The following is a 26,908-nucleotide window of genomic DNA, read 5'->3' as shown; positions in this document are numbered from 1 at the left end:
TTAGAGAATAAGACTACCATGAAACTATTTTGAAAGTTTCAAAATATTACAAGAATTGAGGTAAATATTAAAAATGAAAACATAACTAATGATAGTTTATTTTCTTTTCAGAAATCTCAAAATGTGGGACCATATATTATGTTTGAAGTTATATTGGATTAGATATGTGACAGAAAGATTGTTTGGGTTTAGAGATCTAAGGGGGTGGAGGAATAGGTGGAAGCTACACTAACCTCCTCCCAGGACCAAACTGGAATTACAACTAAATTATAGAAAAATTATCCTGAGTAACCAACTGAAGACTAGATGGAGAGAAGTCTTATAAGCAAAGACTTACAGAAGAAACAACATAACAACATCAAGATTGGTAGGAAGTGTGGAGATGTGAGAGAGCTGGCTGGGTTCCTACAGGTGGCAGTTGAAATTCCGGAGGAATATGTCAATAGTCAGGGGGTTGCCTCTGAGCAGTGAAGTGTGAGGTCTAAATCCCAAGCTGACTCCTTTCCCAGTCCTAGAGCACCAGAACTGGGAAAGGAACTCACATAACATCAGCTGTGAAAAGCAGTGGGGTTTCTGTCTGCCAGGAAAAGATGGCTAGAGATGCAGACACCTTCTTAAAGGGTCAACACACAAAAGTTCATTTGCCGCCACCTACCTTGGGCTCCCGTGGAGGGGGGACAGAGCAGACTAGAGCTGAGTGATGAGAGTCTGGGACTGGTGGCTCTTGGGAGAGAGCTGAGGGGTCAGCTGGCAGGATCTCTCTGCTGAGTCATTCCACATACCGCAGAAGCCATCTTTCTCAAGCAGAGCATTCTCCTCCATGCAGCATCAGCCTTGTGAGAAGCAATATCCTCAACCACAGAAATCCTTCTTTACCCGGCTTGTGGAGCTTAAATGTTGTTGAGTACAGCTGGAGGCTCTTTCAGTAATGAAACCTAACAGCCTCTAAGCTGAGGCAGACCTCTGGGTGTTTTGAGACTTCATTTGGCCCTCCCCCAGGTCTGGTGCTAGCAAAAGATGGCCTTGGGGCACAGCTTGATCTTTTCAGCACATACCCAGTCCCAGCAGAGGAAGCCACAAGCTGTGGATTGCTGATAGCTCCAAATAAGTTGCCGAGGGAAAGTCACAGGAAGTGTCTGACATAGGTCTACATCAGAGTCTTTGCAGATCTACTTCATACATAGAAACAAACACATAGAAACAAAATGGGAGGACAAAGAAACAGGCCCCAAATGAAGGAACAAGAGAATTCTCCAGAAGAAGAACTAAATTAAGTGGAGACAAGCAGTTTATCAGATATTGATTTCAAAGTAATGTTTATAAGGATACTCAACAGCATGAAAAAAGACATAGAAAACACAAAAAAAGGCTCAATAATAAATAATGCAATATCTGAAATAAATAATACACTGGAAGGAATAAACAGTGGGTTAGATGTAGCAAAGCATCGAACTAGTGATTTGGGAGACAAGATAGAAAGAAAACACATAGTAAGTGCAGCAAAAAGAAAAAAAGAATTTAAAAAATGAAGATAGTTTAAGAGATCTTTGGGATATAAGAAGTGTAACAATATCCACATCATAGGTATACCAGAGAAGAGAGAGATCAAAAGATTGATAATTTATTTGAAGAGATAATGACCAAAAACTTCCCAAATTTGGTGAAGGAAAAAGACACATAAGTCCAGGAAGCACACAGAGACAAGAAATTTATCTGATATTGAGTACAAAGTAAATTCAAAGTAATGTGGTATCCCAAACAAGATAGATACTAAGATACATCATAATTATAATGGCACAGCTTAAAGACAAGAAATAATCTTATAAGCTACAAGAAAAAATTTACCTGCAAGGGAGCTCACAGAAGACTGTTATCTGATTTATCAACAGAAACATTACAGGCTAGAAGGATTGGTGTGAAATATTCAAAGATGAAAAGCAAGTGCCTAATACCAAAGCTACTTTACCCAGCAAAGCTATCATTTAAATTGTGGATGAAATGAAGAGTTTACCTGACAAGAAAAAGCTAAAGGAAGTTTTTTTTTTGTTTTTTGTTTTGCCTCGAAACAATTATTGCAACAAATGTTAAAGTGCTTTCTTTAAAAAGAAGAAAAAGAAAAAAGCAGAAGAATATTTAAGAAATAAAATGGCAATATATATGTATCTATCAAGAATCACTATAAATATAAATGGCTTAAAAGACATATCCTTCTTTCCCGGGGTCCAATCAAAAGACATAGGGTGGCTGAATGGATAAGAAAATAAGAGACCACCTCAGAAAAAAAGATACACACAAACTAAAATTAAAGGGATGGAAAAAGATACTTCATACAAATAGAAAGGAAAGAAACCTGGGGTAGCAATAGTTGTATCCAGCAAAACAGACTTTAAAAACAAGGCTATAAGAAGAGACAAAGAAGGACTCTACATAATGATAAAGGGATATATCCAATATGAAGATATAACACTTGTAAACATGTTTGCATCCAACATAGAAACATGCAAATATTTAAAGCAAATATTGAGGGACATAAAGGAGAGATAGAGAGAGAGATAGTCATAATTGGGGATTTTAACACCCCATTGACTTCAATGAACAGATCTTCCAGACACAAAATCAACAAGGAGAGATTGGCCTTAAATGACACAATAGATCAAATGGATTTAATTAGCATCTTCAGAGCATTTCAGACCAAAGCAACAGAATATACATACTTTTCAAAAGCACATGGAACATTTTCTAGGATAGACCACATGTAAGGACACACACACACACACACACACACACACACACACAACTCAATAAATTTAAGAAGACTGAAATCCTGTCAAGCATCTTCTCTGCTATGAAACTAGAAATCAATTACAAGAATAAAGCTGAAACATACACAAAGAAATGGAAGCTAAAGAACATGTTAATAAACAATGAATGGATCAATAATGAGACTGAGGAAGAAATCAAAAGATACTTTGAAACAAATGAAAATGAGGACACAACCATCCAAAATCCATGGGACACAGGGAAAGCAGTCCTTAGAGGGCAACACAGCATTACAGGGCTATGTTAAGAAACAATAAAAAGATTTCCTCTTTCACCAGAGACCCTTCAAGATGGGCTGAGTTCACACCAAGACCATGAAGAAGGTGGCCCAGGTCATCATTGAGAAGTACTACATGCACCTGGGCAATGACTTTCACACCAACAAAAATGTGTGTGAGGGGATCACCATTATCCCCAGAAAGAAGCTCTGAAACAAGGTAGTGGGCTCTGTCACACATATGATGAAGTGGATCCAGAGAGGACCTGTGAGAGTCATCTCCGTCAAGCTGTAGGTAAAGGAGAGAGAAGAGATAATTTTGTTCCTGAGGTCTCAGCCTGGGATCAGGAGATCATTGAAGCTGACCCTGACAGTAAGGAGATGCTCTTATTTTGGCAGTTTGTCCAACATGTAGGTCACTCAGCCTACAGTTCAGATGAATTTCAAAACACCACATGGAGCTCTTCGAATCCTTCTGCTGTAATATTATTAACAAACCATTGACAACTTAAGGGAAAAAAAGAAACAAGAAAAAGCTCAAAAAGACAATTTAAGTTTACACTTAAAAGAACTAGAAAAAGAACAACAAAGCCCCTAAGTGAATAGAAGGAAAGAAATTATAAAGATCAGAACAGAAATAAATGAAATAGTCTAAAAAAATACAAAAGATCAATGAATCTAAGAGCTAGTTCTTTGAAAAGATAAACAAGATTGACAAACCTTTAACCAGACTCATCAGAAAAAAACGAGAGAAGAAATAAATAAATAATATCAGAAATGAAAGAGGGGACTCAACAACTGACACTAAACATATAAGAGGATTGTAAGAAAATATTATGGATAAACATATGCCAACAAACTGTAAAATCTAGATGAAATGGATAAATTCCTAGATACATACAATATTTTAAAACTAAATCAGGAAGAATCAGAGAATCTGACTAAGACAGATTACACGTAGTGAAACTGAAGCGATAATGAAAACTCTGCCAACAAACAAAAGCCCTGGACAGAATGGCTTCACAGGTGAATTTTACCAAATATTATGAGAAGAACTAACACCTCTCCTTCTCAAAATACTCCAAAAGTTTCAAGAGGAGAGAAGACTCCAAGCTCATTTATAAGGACAGCATTATCCTATTTCCAAAACCAGATAAAGACACTACAAAGAAAGAAAGTTATAGGCCAATATCCCTGATGAACATAGATGCTAAAATCTTCAACAAAATATTAGCAAATTGAATATAGAAGTGCATCAAAATTATCATACATCATCATGATTAAGTGAGATTTATTCCAGGGATGCAAGGCTGGTACAATATTAGCAAATCAATAAACATGATACACCATATAAAAGATGAAGGATAAATACCGCATGTTCATGTTAATAGATGCAGCAAATGCGGTTGATAAAATCCAATTCTCATTTATGATTAAAAAAACTCTCAGCAAAGTGGGTTTATAGGGAACACACCTAAACATAATAAAGGCCATATATGACAAAACTACTGCCAACATCATACTCAATGAGCAAAAACTACATGTGTTTCCTTAAGATTGGGAACAAGACAGGGATATCTGTCTTCACCTCTCTTATTCAACAGAACACTGAAAGTCCTAACCAGAGCAATTAGACAAGAAGATGAAATAAAGGCATCCATATTGGAAACAAAAAAAGTAAAATTGTCCTTATTTGCAGATGGCATGATACTATGCATAGAGAGCCCTAACGATTCCACCAAGAGACTGCTAGAACTGACAAATGGGTTCAGTAAATAGCAGGAAACAAAATTATATCCAGAAATCAGTTGCCTTTTTATACACCAATAATGAATTATCAGAGATGGAAATAAAGAATACAATCCCATTCACAATTACTTCAAGAAGAATAAAATCATAGACATAAATTTAACCAGTAATGTAAAAGAGCTGTACTCAGAAAATTATAAAACACTGAAGAAAGAAATTAAAGAAAATACAAATAAATGGAAGCACATACTGTGTTCATGTATAGGAAGAATTAGCATCATTAAAATGTCCATTATACCCAAAGTGATCTATAAATTTAATGCAATTTCTATCAAGATTCCAGTGATATATTTCACATAATGAGAACAAATATTCAAAAAATTTATAAGGAATCACAAATGACCCTAAATAGCAGCAGTGATTATGAGAAAGAACAACAAACTTGGAGGAATCTTGAAGCGCACTACGTAATATCAAACTATACTATAAGGCCATTGTAATCAAAACACCATGGTACTATCATACAAACAGACACATAGACCTGTGAAACAGAACAGAAAGTCCAGAAAGGAATCCATGCCTTTATGGTCAATTATTATTTGACAAAGGAGGCAAGAACATACAATTGAGTAGAAGGTAGTCTATTCAATAACTGGTGCTGGGAAAATTGGACAGATAAGTGCCAAAAATAAAAATAGACCCGCATTTTTACACCATACAGAAAAATAAATTCAAAATGAACTACGGACTTAAATGTAAAGCTCAAAACCATCAAAATCCTAAAAGAAGACACAGACAGTAAAATCTCAGACATTTTTCGTAACAGTATATTTTTTTCTGATATATCACCCCAGGCAAGCAAACAAGATAAAAAAATAAACTGGGCAGCATTAAACCATAAAGTTTTTGCAAAATAAAGGAAACCATCAACCAAATGAAAGGACAACCCACTCAAGGGGAAGACATATTCACCAATGAATCTGATAATGGTTAATATCCAAAACTTACAGAGAACATATAATACTCAGCACCAAAAAAAAAAAAAAAATCAAAAAACCAATCTATTTTAAAAATGGGCACAGGACCTGAATAGACACTTCTCAAAAGAGGGCATACAGATGGCCAAGAGACATATGAAGAGATGCTCGATGTCACTAATCAAAACCTGATTACCTCACACCTGTCAGAATAGCTATCATCAATATATCAACAAACAAGAAGTGCTGATGAAGATGTGGAGAAAAGAGGACCTTTTTGCATTGTTGGTGGTAATGTAGATTGGTGCAGCTACTATGGAAAACACTATGGCGTTTCCTCAAAAAATTAAAAATGGAACCCCCTTTTTACCCAGCATTTCCACTTCTGGGAATTTATCTAAAGAAACCCAAAACACTAATTCAGAAGAATACATGCACCCCTCTGTTCATTACAGCATTATTTACTGTAGCCAAGAAAGCGGCCCTATTCTCTATCGGTAGATGAGTGGATAAAACGGATATGGTACATTTACACAATGGAATACCATTGGCCATGAGAAAGAAGAAAATTTTATCAACTTGTGACAGCATGGGTGGACCATGAGAACAATATGCTAAATGAAATAAGCCAGTCAGGTAAAGACAAATACTATATAATTTCAACTCATGTGTGGACTCAAATGAACAAACTGAACTAACAAGTAAAATAGTGATAGACTCATCGATAAATAGCAGGTTGACAGATATGGGGGTTGGGGAAGTGGAGCCTGGACACATACCGCCCCCTTAAAAAAAGGATTCAAAAAGGATTCAGTGACACAGACAACAGTGCGGTGACTGCACAGGGGAGGGTAGTCAGTTGAGGTGGTAGAGGATATAAGGGGGATAAGTGGTAATGCAAAAATACAATGAAAAATAAACCATTAAAAAATGAAATAAAAATAATAAAATGCAAAAAAAGTTTTAGATTTATTGTGCTATGAACAAAAAATGTTCTTTAAGTGACCCACAGATGCAATTCAAATTTTCGAACGTTGAATTTATTATTTCTTATGTATAAATAAATATATGTGTGTGTACAAATAATCATACTTTCAGATTATTTTGTGTTTAAGAAGCAGTTTACAGAATATTTTTCTTGAACTGATTAAGGAAGTGAAAATGAGTGTATTTTAAAAATGTTATCTAAATATCATGTGAAAATATTTATCTATCTTGGCATAGATTTAGATCCTATGGGCATTCATTATTTTACCTTCATTTTTTGAGGTTTAATGTAAAAATATCAGTCTTGCATTAAAATTAAGGTTTTAAGATTTATTATCCAATTATTTAAGCATGCTAATATTTAAATTTCTCTTATCAACTATTACAACTGTACTTGTAATTCTGGATGTTTACACTTGTAGTAATAAGTTACAGAATATTAATTCCCAAGACAAGAATGACATTTGCTATTGATTCATAAATAAAAAGAAAAAACAAAACAGTCACTGAGGTAGAACAAGTGCGTGGGTATAACTCGCGGTTACTGCTGACTCAGCATTTGTTTTCACCATTTTCCTAAGTTCTATTCTTACAAACAACAATGCATAAAGAAATAAAGCAAAAACACAAACTTTGTGTGGTTTAAAACTCAGTTTCAAATTTATATGTTTGCTTTAAGTACATACTCAAATTATCTACTAGATGAAAAAGCAAGAACCTATGTCAGTCTAGAGAGCACCCTGTCTTAGTTCATCTTCTTGAAATTGATTATATGTTGATCAATTCATCTAGCTAAATAACTTGTTCTGATGTATATCAGTTTTTGAGTCATATTCAAAGAAATGTTACTTATATAATTTACATATATATGTTTAAAAATAAATTTCTCTAAAGTGACAAATGCATGGTGAAATAAAATTGCACACACGATCTTACCAAAAAAAATATAAATTAATTAAAAAAAAAAACAAACCAAAAAAACCAGCTGTGTTCTTACCACCTAACCTTTTCTACCTTCCCTGTGGCAAGTTTTTTTTATATCTTTCTTATTGTAACAATTCTGGTGACTTTCTATATAATTTTAAAAATCTATGCCTAGTCTTCCCCTGTTGACATATCAAATTTGAAAAGTACATATTAATGCCCTAATTAATTAACTCTTACCTCACTTTTCATATTTATATTTTCAGTTTTCCACTTGCTAAGAGAGTATCTATAATTAATGTAGCAAAACCTTTTTGCCTTTATACATTTTGACACCATTTTTTTGAGTCCCTACTTTGTAAGAAAGTACCACATTTTGCTGTGTATAATACAAACTCTTTTGCCCAAATTTTTGAGGGAAAAATAAAGGTGCACATTATACATGGATAGTACTAATTCTGTATCTATAAAATATATTTCATTCTTTTATTTGTGTTTATGCATTAAAAATGTAACTCCTTTAAAATTTGTTTATAACACAAAATTCTAAAATTATTTTATAATAAAAATATAAGTATCTAAATATAAGTAAATAAATAATTGAATTAAAAAATTAAAATGACAGATTTTTTTTCCTGAAAGTCTGGGCCAAAAATGTGGGTGCATTCTACACAACAAAATACAGTATGTTAGAAACTCTTTTCTTTTACCATGCCCAACAATCTGAAGTTACACCTTTAGTTTATAGTATCTTGTAGCTACAATGAAGACTTTCTCACGTTGTCCTTAGGTTGGTTCTTATATTTGAAAACTAACATATTATGACTACTCCCATATTGTTCAAATTGGGGCCAAGTGTTTCACTAAGATCATATTTCCTGCTCACCTGTATATTGTGTCAAACTTGAATCATTCCTAGCATAAGTGAATATTCCTAGCATTTAGGATTAAATACACTCCATTTTTGAAAAGCTCATTATTTGCTAATATATAAAATTGTTAAGAGTATCTCTTAAAAAATATTATAATTAGACTTTTTTTGCATTGTTTTGACTGGGTTTAAATTTTTAGTTGTGTATGTGTTCATGTTCTGGACCCTGAGAAGGAAGATAACTACCAAAAAAGGTTTGTGGTGGCTAACTGGGCTCAAATTTAAAACAGCCTAGGAGTCATTTCTAAAGATGGGTCTCTAACGCCAGCCATGTTACGGGGAGAGACCTGCTTAAACTGCCTGCCTCCTGCACTGAACTCCCTTCCTGAACTATATACACCTCTACCATCTGAGCCAGCCCTTACAAAAGAGTTCCTGGAATTGTATTTTAACCAATAGGACTGATACTTTCCCTACCGGTAAGAGCTGAGCAGCTATATCCCCTTTAGCACCTTCACTGAACAATCAGAGCAGCTCCATTCTGACTAATCAGGACTGTGCCTTTTGGACCAATCAAACAGCAAGGATTTGGAGTCCTCATTTGCATGAGGACAGACTGATCACAAACCAGAGGAGGGGACTTCTCTCTATATAAGTAAGCTGCCTGCTGGTTAAGGGAATATACTTTTCCTTTGTACCAAAAACAGAAGACTACATTTTTGAAGCTGAAATGAAAGCACCAAAGAAGTCTCACCAGACCAGAGCAGAGCTGAATGGAGCAGACAGCATGGAGCAGAGTAGAGCAGAACAGACCAGAGTAGGTGGAGCAGACCTAAACAGAACAGAGCTGTGTCACCTGAAGGCCGCCTCATAGCAGTGCTGATCCAGTCTTTCTGCTTCATAACTGAGCTGCAGCACTACTGAGTTATTCCACAGCCATGCTATTTTTGCAGCCGTGCTGTATCCCAATTGAATTGTTTGCACTGAATAACTTCCTTCTTCACTGAACCCCAAATTGGGGATTCTTGTTGGCACTGAATTGACACCAATAGCCATGGGTTGACTGTGTGTTTGTGTATGTTTGTATTTATTATCAACACCCTCAAGTCAGTCAACCTTTCTGTAATACCAAGCCTCCTTTACACCTAGAATCTGTCTCAAGGAGTTCTCCATTTTCCTGGTAAATTCTTCCTTATTCATTCCTATAACCAATGTTTTTCAGCACTTACTAGGTGTCAGATATTGTTTTAGGCATTTGGGTTATAGGAGTAACTGAATGTTTCTGAGGACTTTGTTTTGGGAACTTTTACTGTATTTTGTATGTTAAAGTCTATAGTTTTTAAGAGTCTGTGCCTTTATAATTCTTGATTTTTTTTCATTTTGTTGGAGAGTATCCTGAAGTAAGAATACACGTACCATAGATAACATTTTTGAGTTTATATTTGAATGCAGTTTTAGTCAGTCCTTACAAACTGATTTGTATACATGTCCTTCTAGATTCCAAATTTTTCTTCAGAAGCAATAAAATATTTCTTTGTTGTCTTCTGTTGTTAACATTTTTGATAGTTTGATAACATTCTTTTTTGGGCTTACTTTCTCATACCTAGGAGAATTTAAGAACCTTTATTTAGGCATAGATTTCAGAAATTTTATGAGACTACCAATCTTTATCCCTTCTCTGCTTTTGAAACTGTTGTCTAGCATTTCATTGATAGTTACTTTCCTTCCATTTTTTCCACTCATTCTGATAATGAAAACAAAATAAAGAGAATAATATTCATGAGAGCAGTGATAATAAAGATGCAACATTCTTTTATTATATTTTAACCTTATGTTTTTGTTTTCTGATATTTATTCTTTTAATATAACAATATTTCATGTATGCTTTATACTCTCAAATAGTTCTTCAAATAATATTAAGAGATTAAAATGTCTTCTCTAGTCTCCTTGTCTGTTTCTCCAGAAGTCAGTATGTTTATTTGATTTTGATCTTTCTATTTTATGCTGCTGATTATATAAATAGGCCAGCTTATTGACTCTGCTTATACTGAGACAGTAAGCTTGAGTAGCTGCTATGTACTTCCTTTATTGTCAGGCAGGTAAATCTTTCTTCCTCACAATCCTAGAAGGAAGTTGGCCTACAGGTATGAATGCTATTTCTTGGAGTATGATGAAGATTTAATCAGGAAAAGAGAGATTAAAGATTAATAGCTAAAATGTACATATAAGGAAGAAATAGAATGATGTTGTGTACAGAACAAAGGTACACTTATTTATATTGAATAGGACAGAGGTACCATAGATTTTGAGACTGGCCATATATGAGGGCCTTGGACTTGTTTCAGCACAGACTGGAAAGAGAGGTAGAGTCCAATTAGAAGGCTCTATAGAGAGTTCTGGTCAAGATGGAGGCGTAGGTAAACATGACTCACCTCCTTGCACAACCACAGCAAAAATCACAACTCAACTACAAAATAGCTACCGCCCAGATTGAACAGAAAATAAAGCTGTATGGAGGTACAACCACCAAGGAATTAAAGAAGTCTCATTCATTCAGATGGGAAGGAGGTGCGGAGATGCACGTACATGGAGACACAGAATGGGTGGTCCCACAGCCACACTTGGTATGTAAAAATCAGAAAGGATCTGTCAGGAGTAAGGGATCCCAGCCCCACACCAGACCACCCAGCCCATCCAGCCCCGGGTTCCAGTGCTAGGAAGAGAAATCTCCATAACTTCTGGCTGTCGAAACTAGTGGGGTTTAGGGCTGCCGAAGAACCTGCAGGATCCTCAGCCATCTCCTCATAAAGGGTCTGCAATGGACTTAGGACTTATATAGACTCACTCCCTCTGGGCTCCTGCACTAGGGCAGCAACTTGAAGGGCACCAGCGGCATTCAGGGAGAAACTGAGGTGTCTGGCATCAAGGTGAATGCCAGCAGAGTTTCTTCCTGAGCAAACCTCCAGAGGCCAGGCAGCAACCATGGTCCCTTTTCTGAGCCCTCCCCAACACAGAGCCACAGAGCAGCAACACTATATCTAAGACTTCATAAACCTGGAACACACGGGTGGCCTCAACCTGGCGATTACCTAAGGCTCCACCTTATCCAACTTACAGGTGCTCTTTTCTACATTAGGGTACAACTACTAAGACAGGGAATAAAAGCATCTCCACCTAATACATAGAAACAAACACAGGGAGGCTGCAAAAACGAGGAGACAAAGAAATATGACCCAAATGAAAGAAAAGAACAAAATTCCAAAAGAAGGATTAAACAAAATAGAGATAATCAAACTAGTAGATACAGAGTTCAAAGCACTGGTTATTAGGATGCTCAAGGAACTCACTGAGTTCTTCAATAGCATAAAAAAGATCCAGGTAGAAATGAAGTTTACCCTAAGTGAAATAAAGAAAAATTTACAGGGAATCAACAATGGAGTGGATGAAGGTGAGAATCAAATCAATGACTTGTGACATAAGGAAGAAAAAAACTCAATCAGAATAGCAAGAAGAAAAAAGAATAAAAAAAAAAATGAGGATAGAGTAAGGAGTCTCTGGGACAACTTCATGCATACCAACATTTGAATCATAGGAATGTTGGAAAGAGAAAAGGCAGAGCAAGAAATTTAAAACTTATTTAGAAAAATAATGAAAGAGTACTTCCCTAATTTGGTGACGTACATAGAAATAGACATACAAGTCCAGAAATCATAGGGCATCCCAAACAAGATGGACACAGAGGACCACACCATGACACATCATAATTAAAATGCCAAAGTTTCAAGATAAAAAGAGCATTTTAAAAGCAGCGAGAGAAATCCAAATAGTTACGTACAAAGGAGTTCCCATAAGACTGTCAGCTGATTTCTCAAAAGTAACTTTGCATACTCAAAAAGTGGTGAAAAGCAAGGGTCTATAACCTAGATTACTCTATCCAGCAAAGCTATCATTTAGAATTGAAGGGCAGATAAAGTACTTCCCAGGCAAGATAAAGCTACAGGAGTTCATCATCACCAAGCCCTTATTATGTGAAACGTTAAAGGGACTTAATTGACAAAAAGAAGACCAAAACTATGAACATTAAAATGGCAATAAATTCACAACTATCAACAACTGAATCTTAAAAAAAAGAAACTGAGGAAACAAGCAGAACATAAACAGAATCACAGATATAAAGGTAATTTGGGTGGTTACCAGTTGGGAGAAGGAAGGGGGAGAATGGAGTAAAACGTGCAGGGATTAGGCATTACAAATTAGTAGGTACAGAATAGGAAGGGGGATGTTAAAAACAGAATAGGAAATGGAGTAGCCAAAGAATTTATATGCATGACCCATGGACATGAATTAAGGGGGTGGGATATTGTGAAGGAAATGTGGGGGTACTGAGTGGAGAAGGGCAAAGGGGCAAAATTGGATGACTGTAATACTATAATAGTATAATCAGTAAATCTTTCTTTTAAAAAAAAAAAACCCTATAATCTTTCAGACGAAGATGAAGATAAATCCCAATCAGAGAACAAATACCTTATTTTGCTGTATATAATTCACACACACTTTTTTGTGTGTGTTATACACAGGATTATTATACCCATTGTTGTTATTATTCCTGTGGTTTGTAATCATATCCATGTATAATGCACATCTTTATTTTTCACTAAAAAATATTGGGCAAAAAAATGAACATTATACAAGGCAAAATACAGTATATATGACTTAACTAGGCAATTGATAGTATATGATGGAAACAAAAACAAAGTGTATAAAACATTGTCAACATAAAAAATAAGTCCAAACTTATAGGGAAATTTTTGAGATTATTTGAGCCAAACTGATGAGGTATGATAGGGAGTAAGATCTCAAATACTCCTGAGAATAACTGTTTTGCAGTTTCTTTTATGCATTTGAAATTAAGGGTGAATGGTAAAGGTTACGTGGAGTTTGAGGAGAAAGCAAAATGGATATTGGATTGCAATACAGTTAACAAGATTATATGCTCTTTTGAGAGCTGTTCTGGTTTATCTCAAAGGTGTGTCAACCCAGATGCATAGAAACAAGGAGCAGGACTTGCTTGGGGCAAAGGTGTATCTATTATCAAAAAGCTAAATGACTGGGGCATGACTACCCACAACGACCTGCCCAGTTAGGAATTTATGATCAGATCACCTTGTGAAGTTACTTTCCATAGAACTACTAGCTGTCTTTTTTTTTTTTTTTTTTAATCCATAGCATGCAGGAAAGAAAATAAGTTGATTAACAAAAAGAAAAAGGGGTTAGGAATGACTCATTTGTGTAGCTTGGGTGCTTGAGTAGATGGTTTTGCTATTGATGTCTATAAACCATTCACAAAAAGAATTGAGGACAAAATCTCACTGATTCAGATTTAAACATGTTTCATATCAGGGGACACTTTGGTCTTCAGGTGGGATGTTACAATAAATAGAGGGATCTGAAAATGTGAAGTTTCTTAAAACGGCTAAGGTTTAAATTACAGACTGAGGAATTAATTCCATGTAGGTAGTGATCAAAAGACATAATATCTGTGGAAATAGAGTAGGAAATATAAACATATATTAAATAATCTAAAGAAGAAATCTTAAAGGAAACCTAAATATTTTTTTAAATGTTAGTTAAAAAATGCACCAGAAACTTAAGAGTTGTAAATGACAGCATGATTTTATGGCAACTAAGGGATAGTCAGATGGCAGATGTGGTGAAGATTTTCTGACAGTAAGGATTTGTATCAGTGGTCTTCTCTGCTGGAATATGCACTTATTCCACTCAGGCTGAATATGCACTTATTCCACTCAGGCTATCATCTCCTGATAGGTCTCTGCTCAAGAACAGTCTTCTCAGAAAAAGCTTCCAGCCTTCTCAGCCTAAGCTAAGTCCCCACTATTACCGTTTTTATAATAACTGTTTTTTTTTTTTTAGGTAAGTTTTTCTATACAGTGATCCTCATATATATTGGGTTAGCCAAAAAGTTTTTTCCCCCTCTGTAAGATGGCTCTAGTAGTGCTTAGTTGTCCTTAACTGCATTTGAAACAATTTTGTTAGACTGTATTGTGACAGGTGTCATATCAGTGTGCATTAAAAAAAAATCAAAATTGAATTTTTGCATTACCATTTTAATATTGAAGATGGAAGAAAACATGCAACATTTTCAGTGTATTGTGCTCTATTATTTCAAAAAAGGTAAAAACAACTGAAATGCAAAAAAAAAAAAAAGATTTGTGTAGTGTGCAGAGAAGATGCTGTGGTTGATTGGAAGTGTCAAAAGTAGTATGTGAAGTTTTGTACTGGAGATTCCTTGCTAGATGATGCTTCATGGTTGTGTAGACCAGTTGAAGTTAATAGCGATCAAGTTGAGATATTGAGAATTATCAACGTTATACTACATGAGAGATAGCCAACATACTCAAAATACCCATATCAATAAAGTTATTGGTGAAAATTAAAAACATCTTAAACAAGCTTTTTGACCAACTCAATATTTACTATTTATTTGTTCACCCTTATTTATTTGTTCGTTATTTTTCCCTCTAGATTGATGAGCCACAAGGAATGGAGGCTTCTTGATTTTATCCATGACTACATAGCATAAGTTTAGCTCTGTTCCTGACGCACAGTAGTTATTCAGTAAGTTGTTATTGAATCAATGGATAGAATTATAGAGGATGAAGAAAATAGGGAAGGGAAATTTTCCATTGGATCTGAAAAATGGAAGATTAGTGGATACCTAACTGCAGGTAGACTTATAATAATAATAATAACAAAAAGAAGTGTTTATTGTGTTTCAGGTACTGTGTTCATTACATTCCATGCATTCTCTCAGTTAATCTTCAGGACAGCTTTGTGAGGTTGTTATTTCCATCTCAATTGTAAACATTAGACAGTAGAGATCTAGTAAATTTAAGTTTCCTTAGTGAAAGAGTGTTGAAGCTAGGATTCAAATTCATGTAAATACCATGCTTTTAAAATGCACTTATTTTAGGAGTAAATGGCAAGTAGTGGAGAATGAGAATATACTCTACTCTTGATAGTTTAAAAAAGAAACTGAAAGACGATTGTGTTAAGGGTATTGTGGACAGTACATTACAAAACCAGAACATGTTTATATAATACAACTAAAAAGTACTTAAGTTTTTGTCATATTTGCAAACAAGAAAGGTAAATTGATGATGTAAAAGTGAAGACAGTACTAAAATATTCTTAGACTAAAAGAAAATGGAGCATATTGGAGATGGACATAATAATTTTTAGTTGGAAAGGGGCACAAAGTTAGAATACTTTAAAAATAAAGACTTCAGGGCTATTTTTCCTCCCCTCCCCTTCCCTCCTTCCTTCCTTTCACAGGGGGAGAGCATGTATGAGGAGGCCGTATGATAATCCAGGAGACTATGAAAAAATAAAAAGAAAAACTGGTAGTCACTAAAATATTGGTCAAATATAAGAAATTGGGAATGAGGAAGTGAGAAAACAGCTGGTGTGCTATCACTTTAATTTCATAATGCTGGAAGTGAAACTCATTCTGACAAATCAAATTACACCTGAGATAAATAAAAGTACCACAAGAAGACTTTAAAATTGCTTTTATGAGATGTCCATTACACATTACTTAGACATCACATTACATAACAGAAAACTTTGAGAATGATAAGCTTTAAGATATGAGAATTGTTTGAGACTTGGACTGGTCTAAAGTGTTTCATTATCGCTAGTTTGTGAGATACACAAAAACATAAAAACAGAAAAAAAGAGAAAATGATACCAGTATATACCTAGTTCATTAATATTACAATAGCCAAATATTGGAAGCAACCTAAGTGCCCAACAGTAAATGAGCAGATCAGAAAACTATGGTTCATTTACACAATGGAATACTACGCAGCTGAAAGAAAGAAGGAACTCCTAACCCTTCACGACAGCATGGATGGATCTGGAGAGCATTATGCTAAGCGAAATAGGCCAGGTGGTGAAAGTCAAATACCATATGATCTCACCTGTACGTGGGACTGAATCAACAAAACAAGCAAGCAAGAAAAACATAACCAGCAATATTGAAAGAAAAAACAAACCACCAGTAAAGAGGGGTGGGGAATGATGGGGAAAAGAAGGGGAAGGGTAAAGTCAAGAAACATGTATAAAGGACCCATGGACAAAGCCAAAGTGGGGAAGGATTGAGGGTTGGAGGTGGGGGTGGGTGGGGCAGGAGAAAGTGGTGGTGGGAAAATGGAGACAACCGTACTTGAAGAATAAAAAAATAAATTTAAAAAACCCATAATGACATTTATGCAGCAATTTATACTTAAAATTGCTGCAAAACAGGGTTTGAACAGTTTTAGTTGTAGATGTGTAAGAAAATAGTAAATCAACATTTTTTTCATTTCTTTTTGCGCACACTGTGTTTTTAGCTCAGTATAAGCTACTGTTGTGAATATATAATAATAATATAGAACATGATCTTTGCCTTCAAAAAGCTAATAACATGTTTGTAGTGATAGATGAAAACATGAAATAATTAGAGAATAGTCATGAGATAAATTGTGAAATTCAATTACATATACAATAGAAGAAAAATCAAAGGAAATGTTAGTGTCAACTAAAGTAACCAAAAGAAGGCCATAGTGGGGTAGATTGGACTTCTCCTGGATCATGGGAAATAGAATTTGAATAAACTAAAGAAGGGTGAATGAAAATCACAATAAGATTGCAATTAAGCAATTTCTGGAGCCAAGACTTAAAGATGACAAAAAACAAGAGTCTTGAAGTGTGTAAATGCTTCTTCAGGTAGGTGAAGTCACCTAATCATAATCTAGAGCAATTACACAAAATTCTCAGCAAAAAGAGCCAGAGGCACTCTAGCAGATATTCTGACTGTTCGCAAAGTTAGAAGCAGCAGACCGACCAGATGGGACTGCAGACACCAGAGATGGGGTGGATTTTTTTTTTTTTTAAACAGGCATCAAGCTACCCATTCAATTAAAAAGCAGAGCCCAGGATGGTGACAGGTTTTGAAAAGAACGAGTAGAAAGAAACATAAGCCACACTTTTATTTTTCAGAGCCACACTAGTACAAATGGAAAATCTCTTCAAATATGAAAGATGAGAGAATAGAGCATAAAGCTCAGAAACCTTTCTTTTCCAATTTGAATTTTCTTTATATTTTTTTGTAGTCAATTATTATATGGCCTATAATTTATTATATCAAATACTGTCCTCTTGCCACCGTGAGGAATTGTAACCCACCCCACCATTCCTTCGACATTGTTTCTGTAAGTGCAGGTTCTAATATGTCGCTTGTAGATAAACAGCATCTTTGTGTAAGAATCTTAGGCTCTAACTTCAAATGATTCAGACTCTGACCTTCAGGCATCTCAGCTCAGAGATATTTGCTGACCTTCAACCATGGAGCCAGAATGATGTAGAGCCAGGATGACTTGAAGCTGGATTGACACGAAGCCAAGAAGACTAAACCAGGATGATGCACACCAGACCGTCCCTTGCCTTATTGGAATGGACTGTGCTAGTCTGCACACAGAGAACTTTTCAGTCCCTTCTTTTGATCTCTTTGTTCTTGCCTTCCCTCTCCTCCTTATAAAAATCTCTGCTTGCACGGAGATGCTGAGATAGGCTTTGAGACCAGAGTCCCCCATCTTCACTGACTGCTGGTATCGGAATAAACCACTTTTCTTTTTATACCAGCACCTGTCTCCTGAGTATTGGCTTTCGAAGCAGCAGACAGCTGGACCTGCGTTTAGTTACATTTTGATATTTGGTTATATATTTAATTTCTCTTATGAATTAAAATGAAAAGCAAGCCTTGGATAATAGCCAAATCAGCAATAAATAGTATTCAGGAGATAACAGTGCTTTTTAAGGTGACTGAAGCACTTAAAAAATTATATCTATTCTGTTTATTTAAAAAAAATTTATTTTGTACCACTGATTACTCTTCTTATGTCTTAGATATGACTCCCTTTCATGTGCAGTTTGCTTTTAAAATAGGTCATTAGGTCATACTATATATTTTTTTTTTGGTACTTCAGTTAGATAATTATGTACATGTTTACCGACTTCATGTGCGATAAGCCAACATGAAGTCTACTGAGAAATTCGAATTCATCCTGGTAAAACAGAGAAGAATGCATGATTAGTTGAATAAAAAATAAATACATAGATTAATGTATGAACAAATAATTTCAGCTCATAAATGTTTTCTTGAGATTATCTGATAATCTAATGCTAATGGAATTTTTTAAAAAGCCCTAATTTTTTGCTAACCCTGTTCCTTATCTTCAAATAAAATAAAACATTATAAAAATATATAGAAAGTAAATTTGTTATTTTTACAGTGGTATTGTGCTTTAAGTCAATATAAGACTAAAAACAATAAGTACTCAAACTTTCTTTTATGCTACAATGATAAGAGGTTTTTGTTTTTTTTGTTTTGTTTTGTTTTGTTTTCTTTTTTGGTCCTTTCCCACTCCTCAGAATGACATGAGTAAATTAAAAAGTCAAACAATTAAATAGGTCATGGTATATAGAGTCAATAAATTACTTATTTTTGTTTTAATTACTATAATATTCAAAACAATTATAGCTATCATTCAAAAGTGCTTTTGTTACCGAACAAAAGGACCCGTGATGGGGTGCCCAGGTAGCTACTGCCGAAACAACAACACCCTCCTCACTCGGGACCCCTCGGTTGTGGGTCCTTTGCCTGCCGCCCTTGGAATTATGGCTCTGAGTGGCAGAGTTTGGTGAAAAGGAAAAGGAGCTATTTATTCAAAAGTTATACAGGTTTGATTAATAGCTAAATGTCACCCTTAAACCTCAAAATCCCTTCAAAACAACCACCAGCACACACACTGTCCTGCCTTCCCCCCTTTGCCCAGTTATGTCAGTCAGGCCAGTCAGGGGCACCGTCTTTCAGAAGAAAAAAATAACAGAAGTTCAGGGCTTGGCTAGGCAGGTCGCTTGCGGGTCTCAGCACCATCCGCTGCGTCGCCGCGATCTCCAGCTCTTAATCCATAACCATGGGGCACCCTCTCCTGGCCCACTAGCAGGAGTCCTTTCTCCCCTCTTTCTTCCCGCGTGGTCTTCACACTGTTCCCCAGAGTCTGTGTCCCTTTGTCTCTCCTGCGGGCTCCTGTCACTCCTCCTTCTCTCCCAGTTACATTTCGTATAAAGTCTTTGAAACCTTTCTGATTAGCTTTGGTAGTATGCAAAATAACCCTCTTTGCTTATGAGGAATGAAGCTATCCTGTTATTGACATACCAAATGACTCTCAATGGCCCTGCTCAAGGCTCCCATCCCCCATGGCTGCCTGTCCTGGGGCGGGGAGAATATATTTTTCTTGGACACCCCAATCTCTGGCCCCCGTTACTAAATACCCTTTGGCGGAGGGGGGCTGGCTGTGCCCTGTTACACTTTCTCCCAAAATCATTATATAAAGCCAGCATAACTTTTCTACTAGAACTTCACTCAGTTCAGGAGAAAACTATGCCACAACTTTTATCATAATCATAGAAAAAATGAAAGCCTAAACAAATTATTAACAAGTAGAATCCAAAGACATTTGAAGAGAAAAATATATAATGCCTGAACTGGCTTTATTCTAATAATGGAAAGGTGGTATAATATTTGGAAATTAATGAATGTACTTTACCACATTAATAGAATAAATAAAAATTCCATAATCTAATAAATATGAAAGATGTATTTCATAAAATTCAAAACAATTTTATAGTCAAAACACATTATATGTGAAATATGTAGGAACTTTTTATTTTGATAATTGTATCTTAGTTATGCAGTAAATGTGATATTTCATAATGACATATTGCAAACCTTCCATTTGAAATTGGTAATGAGATGATGATGTCCCAAATTACTACTTCTATTTAGCATATAGTAAGCATGTATTTTGGGAAATATGACAAGAAAAACCAAGAGTGATGAAATATAATTGCCCCTAATCTCAGATGACATGCGAAAGTGCAAGAAAATCTAAAATAATCTATAGGTTAGTCATTAGGATTTAAAAGCAATTTTTACAAAATGATAGATTAAAAATCTATATAAAAATGCACTCTGATTTCTGTGTATTGGAAACAGACAAAAATAAAATAAAAAATTGAAAAGATACTCTTCTCAGTAGTAGTAGCAAGATTATCATTTACCAGTGACACAATGTAATGAAAAACACACGAAAATTCTATATATCAGGAAACATACATAATAATACTGAAATACATTAAAGAAGATTTAAATAAATGGAAGGATATATTACACTATTGATTGGAAGATACATGATTCAAAAGATCCAAGTACTCTTCATATTTATCTATTAACCCAGGGGTACTCTTGTTAAAATGACAAGTTATCTTTTCTTTTTCCCAGGGGAATTGACTGGGTCACTCAATTTCATGCAAAAAATCAAAGGGGCAAGCATTGCCAAGGCAATTTTAAGGTAGAACAACAAAATGGAGGCTTAAACTATCAAGTTACAACATTTAAGATCATGTAATAGTGGTTCATTTCAGAGAAACAATTTCAAAAATATCCTTATATGTCACCTGAGTTATGACGATGCTCATCCTTTAGTACAGAAAAGGATTGACAGACTTTTTAAAATAATATTTGGTCAATTGAATAACCATACTGAAAAAAAATGAGGTTCTGACCTGCCATCATACACAAAAATTAATTCCAGGTAGATTTCATATCTACATGTTATAGGTGAAACAGCAAAACTCTAGATGTAAATGTGATAATGAATTCATGACATGAAAGTAGGCAAAGTTGTTTTCTTTTTTTAACAAGACACATGAGGAATTAAACGTAAGATAAAATATTGATAAATTTGACTTCCTTAAAACTAAGGATATCATTTCCTTGAAAGGCATGAAAATGAGGGTAAAAATTCAAACCAGAGTGGGAAAATCTCAATATATTTATCTGACAAAATATTCCTATAAGATATGTACAAAGAATTTTAAGAACTCAATAAAATAACAGACAGAAAGAAAAAGAAAGAGCAAAATACTTAAACAGGCATTTCATAAAAGTGGTAATCTTTATTATCAATAAACTTACAGCAAGGTTCTCAACTTCATCAGTAATCATGGAAATAAAAACTAAAATCACAATTAGATGTCACCACCTCCACTAAATGTCTAATTATGAAATACAAAAATATCAAGTATTTGCAAAGACATAAAAAATTAAAACTTCAGTATTGGTGTTGCAGTGTATTAACAGGAGTGTAATTTATTTTAATCATTTTAGGAAACTGAGTTTACAAAGCTGATCGTACATTAGCCTATGAAGATTTTATATGCACCAAAATTAAATGTGCACCTACGTGGGCCAAAAAGAACATATTTAGAAGCACTATTTTTGGCTAAAAATTTGGAAACAATCCAAATACCCATAAACTAGAAATTGTAAATATTGAATAGTCATACAATAAAATAATAAACAATAAAAAAGAGAAAAAGTTTTTCTAGGTATACCATGGATAAGTCTTACAAGGATAATTGCTGAGTAAAAGAAACCAGATATGCAAAAAAAAAAAACAACAAATAAACAAACAAAAATCATATATTATGTTTGATTTCAATCTGGACGAAACCAATTTATTAGACCAAACCAACAGAAACCAAGACAGCAGTAGTTAATGATATAAAATAGTATCACTAGAAGTTCTAGTAATATTCTAATTCTTAATTCTGTTGCCAATTATTTAGTAAAAAATCATCCAATTATGAAAGTTAGGTCCTCTGCACTCTTCTTTATTAGCTATTCATTAGTTTCCCAGAACTGCTGTAACAAATTGCCACAATTTTGGAAGCTTAAAACAACAGAAATTTATCTTTCACAATTCATGACTTCAAAATTGTGGTGTTGGCAGAACTGGTTTCTTTTGCAGGATCTAAGGGAAAATCTGTTCTTTCCTCTCCTCTGGGTGGCTCCCAACAATATCTGGCATTCCTTGACTTATGGACATACATCACTCCAATTCTTGGCTCTATCTTTACATGGCGCTCTTTGTCTCTGTGTCCTTTTCTGTCTCTTTTAAGTATACTCATTGAACTTAAAGCCCATCTTAATTCCATTATGAACTCATCTTGATCCTTAGTTTAGTTACATCAGCAAAGAAACTTTTTTTCAAATAAGGTCAAATTCTGATGTTCAGGGTATATATAAATTTGGGGGGGGGCACTATTCAACCTATTTCAGTTATGCTTCAATAAAATGTTTACAGAAAAAAATATATGTTGAGAAAATATTTAGCATTATGTTAATCAATTTTTTAAATATTTACTCAGGGGGGTGGCATTAGTTTTAGTAAAGCCTATTTTATGGCACAAATTGTGTCATGGGTTGCTTTTTATCCTCAATAAAAATCAGAACAAAAAATGTTTCATATTGGAAAATATATGAGTGTTTTCCATCTCCTGTGCCAGATGCTGCTTATTTTTCCTTGACTTTGATAGATTCATAATTTTAAATTTGATAAAATAAAAACCAATAAAACTGACTTTATATAGATTAATTTAAATAACTACATTTATAAGCTTAAAATCAGTGACCATAGAATGAATGTACTGTTATTATATTGTTAATAATTCTATATCTTAGTATGCTATGGAACTGAGTATGATCTTTAAAGCCAAAATTTGAAAACCAAAAGGACTTTATTTCTCAAATTGGTGCATAATTTTAAAAGGCTACCCCACACACATAACAAAGACAAAAATCCCATAAATATATAATTACAGCCTCTTTCCATTTTAAAAATGATTTTAAAAAATTCTAGGGACAGTTTTGAATTTTTTCCTTTTTCATAAACAAATTCCTTTCTTACTTTGCATGCAATATGTTCATCATGATTTTCTATGTGACATATTAGAATAAAGATTTCTATCTTTATTTGATCCACATAGCTTTTTAAACTAAATCTGAGTTTCTAATTTAGGAAAGGAGTGCTTTAGTATTGTTTGTTTATCTGCATACCAAAATACCTTATCTTGGTTTTATGATGTTGTTTGTAAACTCCGGAGATACTAATGCTAATTTTATTTTTGTTACATTCTTGGATAATCTGTTCTGAGGCTTTGTGTATTGCTGACATACAATGTTCAGATTTTATTTTTCCTTAGTGGAGTCTGTTGTTTAGTCTTGCTAGCACTAAAGCTTGTTATCGTTTATCCTGCTCATTCAGCTGCAAGGTTCAATCCCTGTCCATCATGCTCCCTAATGCCCAATGTCTGTACTTTTCTTGAAACTTTTTGCCTTTGTTTATTGACATAAGCTCTTTTTCCCCTTTGGAAAGATCACAGCTGATCTTATGGTAAGAATCATCTAAAGATATTCTCATTTTCAAAGTACATTTTAGCCTTTATATAGAGAGAGGGAAAGAAAGCGATGGACGCTTTCAGTAATAATATGCTTACATTGGGAACTTAAGTAGAGAAATATTAGAAAACAATTCAGTCAGTATAGTATGATAGCATCAGAGAACCCAACATAAAAAAAGTGGTTTTAATTAAAAAAACACAAAAACTATTGGCGTTTTAAATCATCTAGGAAAAGTATTAAACACAACTGATGTAGAAAATCACACCCCCAGTGGCACAAGGGCCAGTTAATAAAGTTACGTGAAATAGGACCGAAGACTTTCTGTCATTCCCAAATGTATAGGTTGACAAAAATTATTTGATAAAATAGCATGTTTCAGATAGAGGAAGGTCTTCCATTCATCATTTATATGTAATATAATAGGTGATAAAAGACAATCACAAGGTGTGTGGCAAATGTTATATGTGTCCTGTTCCAACCACCTTGGGACTCACCATTCCGGGCATTCAGAAGTCTTGTTAATGCACTCGCTTACCTGCAACTGTCCTCCTGATGACTTTCCCAAAAGCACTGAGCTCTCGAGAAGGTTAGATATGCTGGGCAGCTGAATGCCTAAGGAGCAGTCCTCATCCATTGACAGACATTCGAGGACAGTGATTACGGCAGCTTCCTTATCTCACGGATGGGACAAAACATAGTGTACATTCGAGCTCAGAGTTACTACAGGTCAGTACACTGGCAATGACAGCTCCATCTGGGGGCTAGTCAGAAATGTTAGGGGCCCATTCAAGAGCTACTGATTAAGGATCTCTGGGGAACAAGCTTTAGAATCTGCTTTAATTAGATCTTTAGGTAGTCCTTCTATCTGCTGAAGTTTTAGAAGTACTATTTTATACCAGGAGTCAGAAAACATTCTGACAAGAAGCATGTATTAGTTCTTTATTACAATTGTAGCAAATCACAACAAACTTAAGTGGCTTAATGCACTACTGTATAATTATAAAAGTTAGAATCCCAAACTCAGTCCCACTGGGGTAACGTCAAAGTGTCAGTAGGTTCCTTCTGGAGGCCCTTGAGGAGAACGAGTTTTCTTGCCTTTGCCAGTTTCTAGAGGCTGTGTTTTACTTGACTGGTGGTCCCTTTCTCTATCATTAAAACCAGCAGTGCAGTGTCATTACCAGTATATCTCTTCACTAACTACTTCTGTTGATACATCATCTTTCTCTGCCTGAATATTCTGTATCCCTCATTCTGGACACACGAGATAATCAAGATAATCTGTACATCTCAAGATCCTTAAATTAATAACATCCATCGAGTCCCTGTTGCCAAGTAAGGTAACATATTTACAGTCTCTCGGGATTAAAGTGTGGACATCGTTGGTGGGAGGGGAGGAAAGGGGGCCCCAGACCTGATAGTAAATACTGTCTGTGAAGAGGCAAAATTGAGGAAATTATGTAGGTATTTATATGACAAGAGAGAAAACCTTTGCCTTGCCTAATTTTCCTGGGATGGGCCATCCCAGCTCGAGGGCCTACTTTGGCTCAGCTGGAGAAACTCTCCCGAGAAAGAACAACTGGTTCAATAGTGGTACTTGGTAGTGGGAAGTACTGACTATCCCTCATCACTTCCAGCCTCTACTCCAGGAATACTCAGATCTCTGCATTTCCTCTCTCCTGAAGAGTTTTGCAAATTCAGTTTGGGTGGGTGGACAGAGATGAGGTAACTTGCTGAGTCCCCGACACTTAGACTGAGATTCCAATGCTAGGTGCCAACAGAGGAGTGCCCAAGGTGAAGGTGGCAACTGGCGCAAGAGATGTGCAGCAGTAAGGTGCAGCCATTGCCTGGGGAGGCAGGTGCCAGGATCAGAGGGAGACAGGGGCAAAGGGGGAGATAGACCAGCCTCTAGACCTGGTCTCCATGGCTCTCAGTGCTAGACTGCTGGAGTGGTGCCCCTGACTACAGGGAACACAAAACAGGTGGTGAGTCCCGAGGGCTGTAGTTTGCTGATCTCTCTTGTGTACAGTCTCCCAGAAGTCACTATTGGAATTGGGTTCCAGTGGCCCACAGCAGTGACCTGCTCATATCAATACCCTCTATTTAGTGCCCCCTTTTCTGTCTCTGCCTCTCTCCCCACTAATATTCCTGAAATAATTTCCCAAATAATGTGCATTTAAATCCTTCATTTATGAGCCCTTCTGAGATAACTAGGACATGTGACTAGAGATGGTTGAAATGTTTCTTGAAGTCAGTTCTATTTACTAAACATACTCCAATTATAAATCTGACTTCCACATAATAGATTTTAAGTAGATAGAAAGATATGTACACTTTTTCAAACACTTATATATGTCCACTTGTTTTCCCATTTGTTTATGTGCTAATTTTCATGGCACTGTGTACAGATGGGATAATACAGCAATATTAATAAGGCAAAATCCATGGAGGATCTCTAAATGAAGCAATCAGGAAAAATTATCTAGAAATATCAGAAAATTAATGAAGACTTAATGACCATTCTGCACTGCAATTTGTTGCTTGACCTCTAATACTTGAAAATCATTCTGGAAGAATAAAGAGCTAGTCATGTTTTGCCCACTTGGTAGATGATTTTCTAAGTCACTTGTAGCCAGTACTCTGCTGAAGGCCTGAATAATGTGTTTTCAGGACAAAGTCAAAATGCAAGTTTGAAGTCAGAAAAAAAAAAATTGTTTTTAACTATATGAAAAGAGGGGTAATTTTAAAACTAACTCCATATTTGCAAAATAAGTATTTTTCCTGTCTTAGGGCAAAATAAGTATTATGTGCCAGAGATAGAATACTCATGAAGATAATTTATATATGTCAGTTATGACTTAATCTGTTTCGGTCAGAATATAAAATACAAATTTTTAATCCATCACTAAAGAACACGGTATTTTTTAAAAAATGTGGCTAATGCAACAAGAACCCACATTTTACAAGTTTTAACTGATCAGGTTAATGGTTTTCACAAC

The 26,908-nt window shown here is 35.2% G+C and overlaps 1 pseudogene; it reads left to right on the top strand.

Annotated features, from left to right (window-relative positions):
- Positions 1-3,110: 3,110 nt before the first annotated feature.
- LOC129079835 (40S ribosomal protein S17-like) lies at positions 3,111-3,521 on the top strand (annotated as a pseudogene).
- The last annotated feature ends 23,387 nt before the right edge of the window (positions 3,522-26,908 follow it).

The sequence above is a fragment of the Pteronotus mesoamericanus genome, unplaced genomic scaffold (assembly GCF_021234165.1).
Source record: "Pteronotus mesoamericanus isolate MK-2021 breed Mesoamerican mustached bat unplaced genomic scaffold, CSHL_Meso_final contig_82, whole genome shotgun sequence".
NCBI lineage: Eukaryota > Metazoa > Chordata > Mammalia > Chiroptera > Mormoopidae > Pteronotus > Pteronotus mesoamericanus.
This window is presented reverse-complemented; position numbering and strand designations above follow the sequence as displayed.